Here is an 11,532-nt window from a genome sequence, read left to right as displayed (position 1 = left end):
GGCATATATAATAAATATAAATTCAAGGTGTTCCCCGTCAAGTGTGTTTGGCAACAAAAGAAGCAGACGAATTTGGATAGACCCGTAAATGTCCATTTCTAAGCATTAATTTATCATCAATGGCGAAAATGTCTTTTCCAAGTACTTGAATTATATGTATTTTTTTTTAAATTAGGGGAAAATTGCCATTACTTCCTTCTGAAGCCAAAATACCTATGCTTTTTGAATTGGAGTTTCACAATGGTTCTTCATTCAATTGGATTATCGCCTATATAAGGACACCGTTTATGGATTTATAAAAAATTAACTCATATCAAAACAAGTTTTAATAATGTGAAAGAAATATAATACAACTTAAAGTTTTTGAAAATTAGGGGAACTAACACGACATCGTTGTCGCCGGCCATTACTCGACCAAAGAGACAGTGACAAGTATTCCGATAAATGTCTTTTCTGAACCCAGTGTGGCCATTTACCACTATTTTATTGTAAGTTCATATTCAAAATGTTTATCCTGTCCATTTATTACAGTTGATTTATATTAACTCTGCTTAGGTGTAAAGATATTTTGTTTTTTTTGACTCATAAGGATTGCCTAGGGGTCTGTCTCTCTGCCACGTGGCTCATCAACTGTCAACTTGCCCCCAGCAAGTGTCGCTTCCCCAAGTGCAGCAAGTGTTGAGTGGGAGCCGAAATGGCTCCGAAGAACGAATATCAACCGAGTTTTTGTGGATTTTCATAAATTTAATTTAGAAGCAGAACGTAGGCTGAAGGTTCCCCAATTACAAGCATAGGCCGACTAGGCCTAAGCAGGTGTATAGGCAATTTAGGTTATTTTTTTTACATATTCTCGTCATGGAGATTGAATTTTGTGACCTATAGTTATTTTAAAAGAAAATTTCGGTTATAACTTTAACTGACCCTAGGCTAGGTCAGTTGGGCTAGAACGAGGCCTAAGCCAGTGTCCAACTGCTTCCATAGGCCTATCCCTCACGGGCTCCCAATGTGTAGTTTAGGATTGTGCGTGGTGTAAATGAAGGATAAATACTCGAATATGTCTGACCTAACCAAATGGTTTCCATTTGCAAATTTCAGGGCAATTGCTCGTTGGGCCTGTGGGCCTGGCGCCGCCTAATTTAAGTTGCTCCTTAAGCCTGTTGAATACTCGTAGCCTAGGCAGGGTAGCGGACCATCTTCTGGTCTGCCGAAACTTAGAAAATTTATTTATTTTTGGTTAGAACTAAGCAAGAGCTCCCGGGAGGGGGGCGGGGTGGGGTAGGTATTACTTTGGAAATTGATTGTTCCCATAGGATTTTTGCTCGTCAAGAATTTACCGTTATTTTTTGTCTGTCGATAAGAATTTACCGTTATTTTTTATGTCGTAAGATTTTACTGTCGTATAAAGAATTTACTGTTATTTTTCTGTCGATAAGAATTTACCGTTATTTTTGTCTGTTGATAAGAATTTAGTTAACATCTAATTAAAGAATTTACCGTTATTTTTGTCTGTCGATAAGAATTGTTATTTTTTGTCTGTCTGTCCACCCTTATTTTTGTCTGTTGAAAGAATTTACCGCTATTTTTGTCTGTCGATAAGAATTTACCGTGTCTGTATAAGAATTTACTTTATTTTTGTCTGTTAAAATTTACCGTGGTCGTAAGAATTTACCGTTATTTTTTGTCTGTCGAGTTTACCGTTATTTTTTGTCAAAGAATTCACATTTTTTGTCTGTATAAAATTTACATTTTTTGTCTGTCGATAAGAATTTAAATTTTTGTACTTTCAACGAATCTGACCTTTATTTTTTCCTGTCGATAAATGATTAGATTTTTTGAGATAAGAATTTACATTTTTGTCTGTCCATAAGAATTTACCGCTCTCGATAAGAATTTACCGTTTTTTGTATGTCGTGAATTTACCGTTATTTTTTGTCTGTCGATAAGAATTTACCGTTATTTTTTGTATGTCGATAAGAATTTACCGTTATTTTTTGTCTGTCGATAAGAATTTACCGTTATTTTTTGTCTGTCGATAAGAATTTACCGTTATTTTTTGTCTGTCGATAAGAATTTACCACATTTTTTGTATGGTAAGAATTTACAGGGATTTTTTGTATGTCGAAAGAATTTACCGTTATTTTTTGTCTGTCTAGAATTACAGTTATTTTTTGTATGTGAAATTTACACGGCCAAAACATGTAATTAACTGAAGTTGTATGTTGTCCACCCTGAATGCTATTACCCATTGGTATAGGGAGCTAACCAGTTTCTTCACTTACCTTAAATAGATGGCCTACTGGTTAGTACTAAATAGTATAGTTCACGAACTATAGAAAGCTCGCGTATTCACAACCTGTTTCTACAGTTTTGGTTGCTAGTTCCATTTATTGGTGCTCGCGTCCATGGAAAACCCCAAAGATCCAACAAGGGGTTTCCATAGCCTTCAAAGAAGACAGAGAACACCCACTGCAGACGGTTCATATCCCGTCCAGCAAGTGCAATCCATGGGTCCCCACCCCGGCAGTACTAAACACGCGCACATTTTGTAGACAACAAACAGATGCACCGCCATTCAGAACAAAATGTAGAAAATACAGTTGAAAAGGTAAAACAGCCGCATTGGATATTCTTGAAACAAAGCAACCAATCAGGTTTGAGCATTTGTACCTTGATGACGTATAATTCATAACAAAAACAAAAGACGATTTCCCCCACCCAAAACCCCGCGTTTTCCCCAACAATAGATTGACAAAAACAAAAACCACGCCTTCATCAGCAGCACTAAAAATATAGAAAATCATGGAGTCTGTGCGGAGCTCTTGCTTGGATTTACCAGACCGTCTTCTGATTTGTCGAAACTTTAATTTTTTTTTTTTTTTGCATTTCAACAACAAGGCACAATATTCATCGTCGCAAATCATCTGTTTCCAGAGGCCTAGCGTTTCTATAAATTTGAAGGACCTACCATGTTCTCCTTGTTTTAGATGTTGAGTGCTGCCTGGTAATGTCTTGAATGAATCAAATATCAAAAAACTATATGATAGCCTCAGTAAAAAATATTAGATATCCATGGTAAAAAAATTTGACCGAAATTTGTGTACATTGTCTTTTAGGGTAATTATTAATAACCAAATTATAGTGGTTTGTTAGTCAAGGCGCAAACTCCTTCACTTTCCAGCTTAGTGAAGTCAGCTGGGACAGTTAAATATCATGGCCTAAACAGGTTATATGACCTTTATGAAAGTGGTTACTTTAAAATGTCCCTTTAAAAAAAAAAAAAGACGGTAGAACTATAGCTCCGATTCATGCCAGTTGTCACCTGAAATATTTACTGTCTAACTTAACTTTTTCTACAGTTTTTTGGTTGCTAATTATGAATTTACCTTTAATTTTTGGCGCTCGAGTGTAATTAACCCCCGAAGTCCTTCCAACAAGGGGTTTCCATACACGATCTTCGCAAGACAGAGCACGGGTGCGTCTTGTTTCGAATGGTTCATGTCCCGTCTGGCAAGTGCAATAACTTAACGTAAGGGTACCCCTCCCCCCCGGGCCAGTACTAAACACGGCGAAGGGACATTCCATTTGGCTGAAAACGAACAGATGCACCGCCAGTATCAGAACCCCTAAATGTGTAGAAAAAACTAGTTGAAAAGGTAAAAACAGGTGCAGAGTTAATATATAGAATTACCGATTATGTTTTTATATTCATCACCAAGGGGCTGATATTAAGCGCTGGCCATTTCGCCTGTAAACTGGTAGTTGCTAAACTAGAGGGGTGTGGCAGTAGTCCACAGTTTTACCATAGGAATGTATTAACGTACAGCCCGGTCTTAAGCTAAACAGCAGCCAGGTAATTTTGAAGAACAGGGCTAGTGTATAGCTGCTTTGCTTTTGGTAGTATGCAGTTAATGTATGGAAGTATTTTACTAAATGCATTGTTTTAGGATACATTTTTGTTGTTTCAAACTTGATTTAGCAAGAATTGAGTTTAGGATGCCGGGTTTATTGAAGTGGTGCACCATTTTTGAAGGTCAATTCGATGGCAGGAACACAAGAGGGGCATGCTTGAAAAAGTGTCCATCCACTCCATTTTACAGTGAACTTCTACATGCCAGCTGGGAAGATGATGATATATGCTTTTCTGTATATTTTTTATTAAGTGAGAGTTCTTGTTTCCAGTTGATTACATACATTACAACCTAAAGGTTTTGTAGGTGAGAAGGTTTGTTAATGTGAATTCATGTTCTCGAGAAACGGGAGAAGTGGGCATTGATACATTTTTGAAGTGTAAAGTAATAAAGGGTCCAGAGGTTCAGAGAGCCCTTTCCTTAATCCTAATGTAAATGCCAGATTTGATTATACTTTAAGATCAGTTGGATTTGTCAAGGTTAGATTGAGAATTTTCCTCCTTTGTGAAAGATTTTAATTGTGTTGGAATGCTGCAGTTGCTTTTGCGTAACCATTAGTGTTAGACAGGCTGATAATCTTGGTAAATGTCCCCATGACTAATCATGGCTAATATTTATTATAAGAGCTTTAGTGTGCTGTAGATTGTTGTGTAAATTGGAGTCGTTGCTTAATGGAATCGTCATTCTTGTAAAGTTTTTGTCAGCTTTCCTTAAATTCCTGCACAATCATGCAAAATAGTATGCATTCTTTTAATCTACTGGTAATAATTTTGCTTGGATAGAAAGAAAGCTTTTGTTGTTCCCTGTTAAACTTTTGTCAAGTAATACTAAATGCTGACAGCAATTGCCTATAATGCTGGAACCTTTAGGATTAATCTGTAGTGTTCCCTACTTACTGGTGCTGGTACCCCCTATCCTTAGATTGGGCAGTGGTTTAGTAGTGGCACCTCAAGTTAAACTTTGGCGGTCTAGCCTTTCTGATAAGTAATAAATGTCAGTTAAGTAACAAAGACTATAATATTATGGCTGCTCTTGAATATTTTCTAGGTACCTTACAGCTGATGGTAGTTCAGAGTTCCAAACCTAAACTAACCTGCACTTTAAACTTAACAGTCAGTTTGAGAGTTTTTGTATTTAAAAATTTATCACATCTGAAATGGTAGCAAAATGAAAAAAAAAAACCAAAACGTGGGAGCTGATTAGTTTATGGTCATTTTAAGTTGAGGTGTTGCTTGGGGAAAACAGTAACTTAAACCTTATCCTTAAAAGTTGAATGAACCTTGTTGGCAATAGTTTTGAAAACTTACTTTCATTACAGATGATACTTCAAGGTAAATTGTTCACACACGGAGAACCACTAAGGCGATGGTTTTTGCGAGGATAAATTTGTCAAGAGGCTGCAAGAGGTCTTCAGGTGCCGTCTTCAAGATCACAGCATTGAAAATGAAAGTATTAATCACTGGAAATGGTGTTTGAGTTGAAGAATCTTTGATGATCATACTTTTTGTGTTGAGTGCGAAAGATGACATGGATTTTTTTCCAGTGCCATAACCATTGACTTGAACAACTTTTTAGCAGTCTTAAAATTTACTTGTTTTATGACAAAACTGTCAGTCATGATTAGTCCCAACAGTTGACCTTTTCCAACTGTGGGGGCTAACTGTGATTGATAGGTTTGTCTGGAAAAAATTGCATGAGTTTTATGAATATTTAATTCTTATTGCTGATAGCAAATTCAGTTTTAAGGTGCTCAGTCATTATGAAATGCTCAAGTAAATTGGTAATGTAAGGTTCAAGGTCATTCATTGCCAAGTCAAATTGAGAAAGGGTTTTTGAAGCATGCAAAATTCCTACTTTGCATCCATGCTTTTATTTCCATTCACTTCACAGCCAGTGTTCCTTGGCTCTTAGTTACTGAAAGTAACATGAGTGCTGTAATGCATTTCCTGTTTGTGTGGTGATAATCCCTTTTGATTCTGGACCTGAAAATAACCCGACAAAAAATGTTTCAGTACAAATGAGTGAGGTAAAATAAATTTCTTTGATATGTCTTTTCTGAATGTAAAGCAATATTTGTATTAATGCATTTTTAAAAAGCTACAGTGTGGCATTTAAGTTTTCCATTATTTAAGAAGGTAGCCACTGGGTTAATCTTGTGCACATAGTTTAAAGAAAGTGTTCTATATAAATCAGCTTTATTTTTTGTAAAAAGTTTTATCAACCACTGAAATCTCATAATGTTGCTGCAATTTTGGGAGAATTCAATTGGGTAGTTAATTTTCCCTGTTTTCAAAATTATCACATGAAAAACTATCTACTACTTCAACCATTCTCAGTTTTGTACACCCCCTTCTTACACTGTTGATGATTTAAACTAAAGGTTATCTGCTTTCTGAGTTTCTTTCTCACCTGTTCCCTTCAATCTCTACATACCTGGCCATCCAACTTTTTAAATTCAACTCTGATCCACCTGTAACTCATTTAAAACCAAATCCTGACTCCTAAGAGGCTACAAATGTGAATCTGGTCTCATTAAATTCATATTACATTACACATTCATCTGAAACATTACTAAGCAAACCTGGTTACACTCAGGAACCCCACAAAACATACAGGAACAAAAACGTTGGCACAGGACTAGCAACCTTATTCCATAAATCAACAGCTTAACATTGTGCTACAGGCTTGCTATAGAAATTAGAACCACAGGTGTTCCAGCAGGAGCTGGCGTAATTGGAGTTGAGCGTGCACTGTTAGAGGTGATCAGTAAGTCTCCGGTATTCAACACGTTCCCACTGCCTACAGATGTTGAGATCGCACTCGAAAACTATGATCAGGTAATGGATAATCCATTCAGGTACCACATGGGATCATTATACCTCACTGGAGAAGACAGGGTCCAGAAAACACCAACCACTGTGGGTCACTTAGTATCATGGGTCAAGATCTTTCGCCCTCGTTCTTCAGTCGCTAAGTCTCCCCATTGCATGGTTTTCAACAGCAATCCTCCAGAGTGGCGAGCGGAGGACTACAGTGACTATGACAATGAGTGGGAAACTTACTGTGCAGCAATGAAGGCTAAATTACAGACTGACTTACCCAATAAGGCAGCTGACACATACCTTGAAGCATATGCTCCAGGTCATGGCGGTGTATTACCAAATAGTGTCAAGTCCCGAGTAATGGAAGCAATGGGCTCTAGTGAAAAGGCAATTGTGGAGCAGATGAATAAGTTGAATGACATCCGTAAGCAACTAGGACTGAAAGCCGATCCCCTCGCATACCAGCAGTGGAAGGCAGGCCAAATAAAGATCATTCGACTTCCTGCCCAACCTCAAATCTTAGGATCACCTGTCCCTTCAAGCCCAATCCTCCATCATACGCCAGTTAGACATTTACCAGGTTCTTCCCCGAGCTGGCCCCTCAGCTGGAATTGCCCCAGACCATGAACATTTAGAGCTGGCTCCTAAATCACCTAGCAAGTCGGTGATACCTGAAGATAGTGATGCTGATAGCACTGCCAGCAAAACTACAGTTAAACGCAAGAACACCTGGGGTTCTAATTTCTATAGCAAGCCCGTAGCACAATGTTAAGCTGTTGATTTATGGAATAAGGTTGCTAGTCCTGAGCAACGTTTTTGTTTCTGCATGTTTTGAGGGGTTCAGGGTAACCAGAAGGTTTGCTTAGTAATGTTTCAGATGAATGTCAATTAATAGAATTTAATGAGACCAGATTACATTTGTAGCCTGTTAGGAGTGGATTTGGTTTTAAATGAGTTACAGGTGGATCAGAGTTGAATGAAAAAAGTTGGATGGCCAGGTACGTAGAGATTGAAGGGAACAGGTGAGAAGGAAACTCAGAAAGCAGAGAACCTTTAGTTCAAATCATCAACAGTGTAAGAAGGGGGTGTACAAAATTGAGAATGGTTGAAGCAGTAGATAGTTTTTCATGTAATAATTTTGAAAACTGGGGAAATTAACTGAAGTTGGTGTTGGTGACAAGTGTTTGGTTGTGAATGTATGATATACCAAAGTGTGAAGGAATGCTTCCCTCACGAAGGATATTCTTGACCTCCGTTGCCTGTACTTGGGCCTAATACCAAATATCATCCCTTAAAGAGTCCAGGGTAGTAATAATGATTCTCGGTTCATTGACAGAAGGGAAGATCTTTTACATTTATGTTCAGCGCACATGCAAGAATGTTTGTGGGATGAGGCCCCAAATGGTGAATTCAAATAAGCTGTAAATGTTGAATGTATGAAGAAAGTTGAATATTTGTCTGGATTGTACTTGGAGCAATTGTAGGCATTATAACAGAAACTTGCATATGAGAGAGGTTTTGTATATGTGTAGTCGTGTGCAGGTGTTCTTGTCCTATCTCTGCCTGTGCCCACATCTGGATAAAAGATATGACTAAGTTGGATAAGAGAAGGTTAGTTTGGTAATCTGTGGATGTGACAGGTTACTTGATTATAGTTTAAAGTTAAATTTTTTATGAAGTCTTATGCACATACAAATTCATGGAGGTTGGGCTGCTTCCAAATATTTTGTTATCTTTGAATTACAGTACTAATAATTTTTGATATTGAATGAATCCAAATTTTGTAAATGCTAGGCCATAACTGTTTCTCCTTAATATTTTTTTATTTAAAGGTTACTGGTGTAAAATTTTCTATGCCGAATTGATATATTGACATTTTCTTTGTGCAATAGTGTGCTACCTTGCTGCTGCATAAAAGGGATGTGTGTTTTGGCAAAATGATTTTTGTAACATGTTTTATGAGTTGTCCTTTATATAACTCAAGTTTGATATATAATTTTTTAGAAATGTTTTGTTTTGCTGTTGCAAATGTATTGCAGTTATAATACTTTGAGTATTGTAAGGTTGTTGACATTCTTGTATTGCAACTTTTTCTGTGATTACACTTTTTAGTCTTGAACCTAACACTTTGACATTATTTGACACTTGACATTACTTTACCTGTAGGAGCTGGTTTATTTTTCCTGCATCCTCTGCCTTCAAGAAGTCTCACAAGCAAATTTCTGGGGTCTCTTATCTTTCTGCCAGTCTTTGCAATATCAGAAGTCTGGTGTTAAACTTGAATTTGCTTTTCCAAAATAAAAACCTTTAATCTAATTACTGAATATCATACTTCATATGGAGTAATGGTAACCTGGATATGAATCTTATCAGGTTGGTAAGTGTTAAAAAGGTAACATTAATAAAGAGGTGCAAGCCATTTTAAGTATTGGCTCCCTATCTGCCTCCATAAATTGTCTGTTCATTATTTTGCTAGCTTTTTAGAGATCTTAGGTCAGGACATTTAATCCTAAGGAATTGCCAGTTAGTTGGCATAGAGAAAGCATGAAAAGCAGATATAATATACAAGACATATCAGTCCATCGCATCCTATGAATTCCATTATTGAATTCATTAATTTTTGTCTGGTGACAACTTACTTTATTGCAGAAATCTTACCGCCTTCAAAGGATGGGTTTCCTAAAGGAGACACTGCTGCTTGCATTACATCCTACATAGCCCTTAAAAGATTGCATTTTAGACTTCTTGCAGCCCTTTATTTTTTCCATCTCTGGTTGTATTGGTTCGTGTCATTTAATGAGTATTGTAGTGATATGGTGTAGTTCATTGAATTTTTAATTATCCAATATTTAAAGTTCTGCTATAGTCTAGCAATCAATTAACCATTAAAGACCCACCATAGTCTAGGGAATGCTGAGGACTACACATCTGTGCAGCTCTGGAATTTATCCCATTCATATTTACTTTGGTGAAGAGCTCATGTGTGTGTTGAGCTCTTGGTGTATTTAGAACTTGCCTTGATAATGATCACAAGTTATCATTTGCTGTCTCTTGGGAGAACGGTTTTCCACTCGTTCCCCATTGTATTTTCCTCGAAGGGTGGCAGTGCCATCATTATACCTCGTGGTGCACTGTAGGCATTGCTTGAGGTTCTTTGCAACATCTTTCATTCCGTTTACTGCACCTCCATTTATATTCTTTCTTCCTATGTACTTTCCACCTTCTGACAATTTTCAACATTTTTTTCAGTGCTGAATTACCCGATAGGTCCCAGCGCTTTGCCGTTGGCCTAATTTTCTATGTCATCTCCCATTCCCCCACCTTATTTTCGTTTGCTTGGGTTGGGAAGGGCATTAGGTGTTCTGTCCCAATGTCCTATGACAATGTAAAATACAGTAAGGCCTCAAACCAATCACTATCCACATGAATTTCATGGGAGAAGTTGCAAAATCATAACCTGCATAGCCTAACTTTCTAAAATTAATACAGTACCTGTTTATGGTACTTGTTAAATATTCCTAAAAAAACTGGTAACTTGATGATCTGCACTTTCTCCCAGCTTTGTGAAAAATGTGCAAGTGACCAATACACACATATACCTTTCTATAGAAAATATTTTGTGAAGAAATTGCTCATTATGATAAGTGTTAGTATTATGAATCTTAGCTTGTTATTTTTTTATATAAATATTAGTTTGTGGAGTCTCAGATACTTTGTAAAGATTATTTATATGTGAATCCTGATGCTCTTTTGGCAAAATTTCTCTCTCTCTCTCTCTCTCTCAGCTTTCACCATAGCTTGGTTGTGTTATTGATTTGCAATATCAGTTTTATTAGCAATAAACCTTTTCATGCTATACCGAGATAAAAATTGTTAAAAGATTTAATCTGCTGTTAAAAAGTTCATCTGAATAAAAGGAAAATGCCAGCGTGAACTGTTGTGTAATATCATTAAATATTTTATCTGTTTTTGCAAGGGTAAGAAATTTAAGTTTTTTTGTTTGTCAGTATAACCCATCCACATAGTTTTCCCAAAATCTTCAAAGTACTTGAAAGTATTTTCCCTTGAAAATTTAATCACCAGAATTTTTTTCAACTTCAGGAGGGAATTTAACATTATGCTTGCTGTATTTTGATGCTTGCTGTATTTTGGTTCCATTTGCCTGCTAATTTCTCATTACTGTCATCTGAATGATACTTGAGAGTATTATTTTCACACTAATCTTTCTCTAAAAACCTTTTTCTGCCAAGTCAAAAGACATCTTGGTCCACAGATATTTTTTCTTTAGTGTAGTTTCATGAAGTTGATGGGAAACTTCAGTTAAGAAAAATGGGTTAAGAAAGGGCACTATCTAAATTAATTAATGTACACGTTGTTGGTGCCAAGGCCTTGTACCAGTAACAGAAATGAACAATTCTAGATTGCCACTCATCCCATGGAAATTTAATTTGAAATTGTATGTATGAATTCCCTTGACCTAAATTATTTCTGGTGAATTTATTGAATATTGTTAAGCTACCTTTTGTTGAAAGTTGTAAAAGTATTGTAAAATTGTCACCAAAATCCTTTTTTAGCTGTAGGTCAGTTGATCCTAAGTTGTAAATATTTAAGACAAAATAGGTTAAAGAAGAAAGATTGTTTCAAGCTACAAAACTGTTGTAGTCAAGCTTTTGGAAATCAAAGGCAAATGGTAGATCAAGACTGAGACCAAGTGCTCAAAATTGTAGTGTTTCATGCCTAATGATATTCTAAAGGGAAAGCGGAAAAAGATCACTTTGAAGTTTTCTTGAAAAAATTTCTTT

At 36.5% G+C, this 11,532-nt stretch overlaps 1 long non-coding RNA gene across 1 annotated transcript; it reads left to right on the top strand.

The window, feature by feature from the left end:
• The first annotated feature begins 378 nt into the window (after window positions 1-378).
• LOC136831168 (uncharacterized) lies at window positions 379-9,879 on the top strand. The gene is made up of 3 exons (XR_010850790.1): window positions 379-488; window positions 5,227-7,487; window positions 7,597-9,879. It is a non-coding gene; the product is annotated as an uncharacterized lncRNA (long non-coding RNA).
• Window positions 9,880-11,532: the final 1,653 nt, after the last annotated feature.

Source organism: Macrobrachium rosenbergii, chromosome 48, assembly GCF_040412425.1.
Source record: "Macrobrachium rosenbergii isolate ZJJX-2024 chromosome 48, ASM4041242v1, whole genome shotgun sequence".
Lineage (NCBI taxonomy): Eukaryota > Metazoa > Arthropoda > Malacostraca > Decapoda > Palaemonidae > Macrobrachium > Macrobrachium rosenbergii.
This window is presented reverse-complemented; position numbering and strand designations above follow the sequence as displayed.